This window comes from Micropterus dolomieu, linkage group LG08 (genome assembly GCF_021292245.1).
Source record: "Micropterus dolomieu isolate WLL.071019.BEF.003 ecotype Adirondacks linkage group LG08, ASM2129224v1, whole genome shotgun sequence".
NCBI classification, from domain to species: Eukaryota; Metazoa; Chordata; class Actinopteri; order Centrarchiformes; family Centrarchidae; genus Micropterus; species Micropterus dolomieu.
In genome coordinates, this window is record NC_060157.1 from 1,244,081 (window position 1) to 1,251,092 (window position 7,012).

Below are 7,012 nucleotides of genomic sequence, written 5' to 3' on the forward strand. Positions count from 1 at the left end.
GTGTTATACTCAGTATATAACAATATATAAACAGTGTTATACTGAGTATATAACAATATATAAACAGTGTTATACTGAGTATTTAACAATATATAAACACAGTGTTATACTGAGTATTTAACAATATATAAACACAGCGTTATACTGAGTATATAACAATATATAAACACAGTGTTATACTGAGTATTTAACAATATATAAACAGATCGTATACTGAGTATTTAACAATATATAAACACAGCGTATACTGAGTATTTAACAATATATAAACACATCGTATACTGAGTATTTAACAATATATAAACACATCGTATACTGAGTATTTAACAATATATAAACACATCGTATACTGAGTATTTAACAATATATAAACACAGTGTTATACTGAGTATTTAACAATATATAATCACATCGTATACTGAGTATTTAACAATATATAAACACAGTGTTATACTGAGTATTTAACAATATATAATCACATCGTATACTGAGTATTTAACAATATATAAACACAGTGTTATACTGAGTATTTAACAATATATAAACACATCGTATACTGAGTATTTAACAATATATAAACACAGTGTTATACTGAGTATTTAACAATATATAAACACAGTGTTATACTGAGTATTTAACAATATATAAACACAGTTGTATACTTCTGTATCTGTGGGGACTTATTTTTTTTACAGGAAGTCCTGAATGAAGACTTTCTCTCCGCTCTGACTGAAGTGAATCACTTCCCTGTTTGAACTACGGCAAGCGTGAAGTTCTTACTGTAATCTGACATCACACACAAATGAGTGTGTGTTTGTGTATGTCAGCAGGGACACCCCCCACACACACAAACGCTCACACTTTCCTTCCTGGTGTCCTGTTTGAACGCACCGTTAGTTCAGCTGAGTTAAAGATCTTTGGCCTGAGGACTTGTTTGTACTGTGAGGACATTTTGTCCCGAAGACTCAGATTAGAACCAGGATTGAGGTCCGGTTTAGGGGTCATTCTTTAGGGGCCAATGTAACAGAGTTGGAAATAATCTCTTGTGAATTTCTACAAAATTGATGTGCTTGTGTTACGTTATGTAGTTTTGGATTCACCTGCTGGGTTAATAGCGCAACTGACTATCAGTAACATGCATTTTGACTGTAAGCACCACTAGTATGTAATATGAAAGTTACGTAGGTGCAGAAATAATAACTTATGAATAAAGTAGCACTTTTTATGTTGAGCTAACATTAGCTGGTTAGCCAGACACCTGCTTGCTCCCCGACCGTGATGTTTTTCGTAGTTATTTTGGATGATAATTGTTCTGTTCCTTTTTAAACAGATCTGATGGTTGCAGTTGCATAACACACAGTTACTGACTGTGATTTTTATACCAGGTAGGCTTTGTTAAATGCAGGTTTCACATATTGTCATTGCATGAAAACCTCGCTTTTCCAATGCTAGAATTTATTGTGGTATTTTGTGAAATGAAAACTTTTGTTGTCTTCAATGAGTTAATGGTGACATTTTATTTATGACCAATTGTGGAATTCTAGAAAGACGTGGTCAAGTGTAGAAGTAATGCGAGGTTTTTGTACAATGGCAGTAACATGTTGCACTGTATAAAATATGAAATGTTGTTTTATTAATTGTCAATGAACAAAATGTTTGAGGATTCTATTGTGAGTATAGAAGAAAATTGCTCTCATTGTCTAGATGCTCTTTAGAAATCATACATAATATTACCACTATACGATCCTGTGTTTGGTTTACACTAGTATGGACAGAAAAACACTGTAATACTGTTGTAGTGTGAAAATGTATTTTATGTCAGTCTTTTGTGCAAAAGGAAACACTTCCAAGCTAGAGATCTGATGGTTGCAGTTGCATAACACACAGTTACTGACTGCGTGCTGTTGACTTTTATACCAGAATAAAAGAAGAACCAGAGCGAGAACAAGTCCTGTGTGGTCGTGCCGTCCTTCCACACCGTCGACACAAAAGTGACACACTCACCGTAAGTCCTCAGACAGACGGTTACACCAATATTGGAAACAACACGTCATCTCACATGTGTTTCACTTCTTTAATTCTTTCCCCTGTTGCACGCTGTGAGTGTTCACACTGTGTATTTATATAAACTGCAGATCATTGAAATGAACTCATCTGACAACTTTACAGTATATTTGCACTTTGCACACACACTGCACATGCCTAACTGTAAACCACAGAAACACACACACCTCCTACTGTTAATGCTCTTTATGATAGATGGTGTTTGCAGCTTTTACCACAAACCCTTGCTTTTTTTAGGAGAATATTAACTGTAGATGAACAATGGAGAGAAGACAATGGTGCGCATTTCAGCCCTGAGTTGGGCCTCCCACAGTAAGGATGGTGGGAGATTGTAGCGTGAGAGTCAAAACCCAGGGAAAAATGTGTCTGTTTAATTTAATATCTTTTCTATTAAGTCGTCTCTTTGTGGATTAGCGTGTCCTGTCCACGATCATGTTTAGACGTGGAACTAAAACAGTTTGAATTCACAGGATATTTGTTCAGTTTGTAAGTTAGTTTTATATTATTTCTGTTTATTGGATTTATTTCTCTTCATTAGGAGCAGTGTCACGTCACTACATGAAAACTACATGAACGAGGCCTTTATGTCCCCTTCCAATTACTCATTTGAGGGTAATATTAAGAAACGGCTCATTGATAACGAACACTGATGCTGATTTTATCCACCTTTTCATCTACATGTATCATCTACTTTTTTTTGATTTTATCTGCTCATGTTGTTAAACTGTACTGTATATGTGTTTTAACACTATTTAACTATTGTAAACTGTATTGTATTAATTTTATTATGTTAGGATGGCTTTCAGGCAGTGAGACTGCGGATGAAACATTGTTAGAATGTTAATCGATGTACATTTTCCCTTCCCAAATAAAAAATAAATAAATCCATATTACCAGTTTTTTCCTTGCTGAAATTTAAAATGTGAACCTGCAGCTTTGCAAGTTAACCCAAACATCAAACATCACCTGGAAGCAACTCTTATGTTTATTGTTCAGTATGAAACTCTTGTTCTGGTTCTGAGCAAAATGTGTGTGAAGAATAAAATGTAGAAAACTGTGTGAGCATGAAGAAGCTCGCTCTGCTGCCACCTGCTGGTCCAACATGTCTCTGAGCAGACGTGTCCCTGAACGCACCCGGCTGCTGGTTGGTTAACAAACTGTTTCAGATTCATCAGAGATAATTAAGTAATGAGACAAAGATTAAATAATATTCTTGCTTTTAGATTTAGGAGTTAAATAAGCAGAAATGCATTCTTTCAAGTTCAGAGTTCAGGATCTCTGAAACACGAAACTTTGCGATGGTTTTTAGTCTTTATTATTATAAATAAATCTTTTTTAATGTTTTGGTGGCTTTTTGCCTTTATTTTTAGAGACGGGGGGGGGGGGGGGGGGGGGGGGGGGGAGTTTCTACCAAGTGAACTAACTAAACTTCTGCTATAGATAAATCTGTATCTTGCTCTGTCTTAGAAAATATATGTACAGGATGCAAAATGATTCAAAGGTAGAGAGTTAAAGAGTAAAAGTTAGAATTATATGTAAAGGATACATTGATCAGCCGTAACATTGTCTGCCGCCAAAACAGCCCTGACCCGTTGAGGCCTGGACTCCTCTGTGTGTTCTGACACCGTTCTATCAGAACCAGCATCAACATGTTCAGCAGTTTGACCTACAGTAGCTCGTCTGTTAGATCGGACCACACCGGCCTTCACTCCCTACGTGCATCAATGGGCCCGTCGCCGGTTCACAGCTGTTAGCAGCTTCATTTTTCTAAAGTTATAGAATAATCAAATGACCACAACATACTAACTTGCAAGTCCTAACACTGCAGGCCTGTGGTGATAATAATAATAATAAGTTTATTAGAACAGCATTTGCTGGAAAGCTATGAAGCTAATAAGCTACCAAAGCTTTTATGCAACTGCAAGCTAAAGTTTTCCAGAAACAGATTTTGGTGACTCCTAAAGGTGAAAAGTTTACGTACATGTATGTAAACTTACAGTATGTGTATATGTAGTATGTATATGTATATGTATATATAGGCTACATAATGTATATCTATGTAGGGCTGGGAGATTTGAAATGTCATATCATACCGATAATAACAGTCATTATTTTTATTTAAGTTTAAAGGCTGATTTTTAATCCGTGTATGGTTCCTTCTCGCATTGTTTCGTTTCAAAACCAAATCGGAAAAACAGATTTTTAAAACAAAATGGAAAAATATTGATTTTGATATTGATTGTGTCTGGTTAGTGTAGCTTTGTGTGTTACACTTGATAAACCTGCAGCAGATAAACCTGGGCGAGGGCGGTGCCTCATTAAATGTAAATAAGACGAGCTTGAACATCAACATACGTGGGTTTTTGTTCAGTTTGTAACTCACTAGCAGCTGGGACAGGAACAGAAGTTTCCTGAGAATCCTCCGGTTTTTAAGATTTCTTCAGTATCAAATTAACTCACTGATAGTTGTCAGAACATCCAACAGTCCACAGCAAACATGAACTGTTAGTTAAATCGTTGAGCTGTATGTTAACGAATCATAAAGGGATTAAAAGGTTCAGGTCATTTTTGTTCAACTTCTCTACACTGTTTCCACCTGACCTTTATTTTGTTCGTGAGATGGAAGAATTCGGAAAGTTTTGCGGCGCTTCGGAGAGCCTCAAACTTCATCCAGCCAGGGGGAACGACCACTGAGCGTCCAGAGCGCCGGTTCCACTGGCAACATGTTACGGTAAGTGGTGGTAAGGCAGGTTGGAGGACCCAAAAGCAGGGCGCAAGGCAGAGGAGGTACAGTTCTGGGCTGATGACCACGGACTGAGCGGCTGGGCTGATGACCACCAGCGAGACAGGTACCGATCGGGCCACCAACAGGGAACGAGGAGCAGGAGTCAGCTGGACCTCCGGCGGTGTTGTTACCGGTCGGACTACCGACGGAGAACAGGGAGCAGGAGTCGATCAGAACACCGGCGAAGCCGGTGCTGGTCGGACCACCGACAGGACACGGGGAACAGGAGTCAGCTGGGCCACCAACGGAGCTGGTGTTGGTGGGACCACCGACAAGGGACCAGAAGTCGATCGGACCACCGACGGAGCAAAGGGAACAGGAGGAGTCAGCTGGGATACAACGGAGGTGCTGTTGGTCGGAACACGGACGAGGGACCAGAAGTCAATTGGACCACTGACAGAGCACGAGGAACAAGAGTCGGCTCAGTAGGACGGAGGTGCTCAGGTTTCATGCCGCACAGGAGCACAGTCTCGGAAACCGTGGGTGACTTGGATGACAAGGTGCTGGACCCCTGAGCAGCCTGTCTGTGGCGGCGAGTACCGGAGGGTGGCTAGCCTTTGTGCTAGCAGACCAGGGGCCAGACATGTGCAGGTCGGCTAGCAGCCCGCTAGCAGACCGGTTACTTTCTGGCTGGTGGCTGGTTGGTCGGGGACTTTCAGTCTGTTCGCTCTCTGGCTCCAAACCTATGTCTAACAAAAAGGCAGCCAGAGAGCTAGAAGTCCATGAATCCCCAACCAACCTGGATGCTGGAGCCGACTTAGAGGGGGATGGGGCAGGCAGGCAGGCAGGCAGGCAGGCAAACTGGATGATGGCTAGCCCACTGGAGCGCTAGCAGGCCGGGAATCAGGCTGGTTCGTAGAGTGGCCGGACAGGCTGATGACACCAAGCCTGACTGGTCGTGACGCGGGCAGGTGACTGGTTGCTGTAGCGCTGACAGGCAGGGAAACAGGCTGGTGGCTCACCGCAGAAGCGCTGGCAGGCCGGGGAACAGGCCGGGGGCTAGCGGCTTGAGCCCCACCAGGCAGTAAGTTGTGGTAAGGCAGGTTGGAGGACCCAAACGCAGGACGCAAGGCAGAAGAGGTACAGTTCAACAGGGGTTTATTAAGGGAAAACAAACAAAAGGCGAGCACACTTACTGACAGAGTGGCTGGTAGCAGAGTCCAAAAAACAAGATAATCCCAACAGAAATCAAAACTCCAAAGGAAACAAGGTGACAAGACGAGCAAGGCAGAAGACGGAGCGTATCCACACGACAGACAGGGGGTAACTCGAACAATGACCGGACGAAGACTGGAGAGAAATACCAAACATATATACACACCGGGGACTAACGAGCAGGGCGGGAGTAACACAGGTGACAGACATGAGACTAACGAGACACAGGCAGGCAGAGAGACAGATAGACACCAATAAGGCCATAGGGAAACTAATGATAACCAGGAAGAAACAGAGAATAAGTGACAGATCACTAATATACCCAAACTACAACTAACAGGGAAAACAGACTGAACTAAGATTAAACAGAACGCAGGCCAACATGGACAAAATAATATCAAAGTACACGGACCAGGAGTATTCACTAAGACACGGATAAAAATGCAGGACATAACTAGAATATGAGACTAGACAGATACTAAGAAAACTTAAAGCGAATGAACAAAATAATAAACTAGACTACAAAACTCCAAACCATGACACTATCAAATAAACACAGGAAAAACAGCACCAAACCAAATCCTAACACAACACAACCCATAGTAGGTCTACCAGGTAGGAAGCGGGGCGCTGGAGCGTACAGGGCGAGGGAGAGGAGGTGGTTGGGGCGAGCTGGCGCTCTGTGGACGGTCGGTGATCGTTCTCTCTGGTTGGATGCAGAGCAGCTGTTGCAAACAACAGGCGCACATGTACAGCGGCCAGTTAGTTTGAAAACCAGTAGGGAGACAACACCGGTCGCAGATAGAACAAAACGCAGCTGCTTTGTCTTTCCGTTTTGGTTTTAAAAAACAAAAAAACAAAAAACTACTTTTTTTTACCGATTTGGTTTTGAAACGAAATAACCAAAGAACAAACCATACACAGATTATTTTTGCTCCTAAGTGAAAGTTAATTGTGGTTTTAAACTTTTCACTTGATGCCAAACAGCGGATCACTGCACAAATCTGA

General features: G+C 41.3%; 1 long non-coding RNA gene across 2 annotated transcripts in view; it reads left to right on the forward strand.

Annotated features, from left to right (window-relative positions):
• The window catches only part of LOC123975543, an 8,802-nt gene extending 5,970 nt beyond the window's left edge, over positions 1 to 2,832 (forward strand). Inside the window, exons 2-4 of one of the 2 annotated variants that reach the window (XR_006826082.1) lie at positions 1,331 to 1,385; positions 1,921 to 2,005; positions 2,603 to 2,832. This is a non-coding gene — a long non-coding RNA (uncharacterized LOC123975543). Of the gene's footprint in view, positions 1 to 917; positions 1,386 to 1,920; positions 2,006 to 2,602 lie in introns of those variants that run through there. The other variant, XR_006826083.1, reaches the window with a different exon arrangement.
• Positions 2,833 to 7,012: the final 4,180 nt, after the last annotated feature.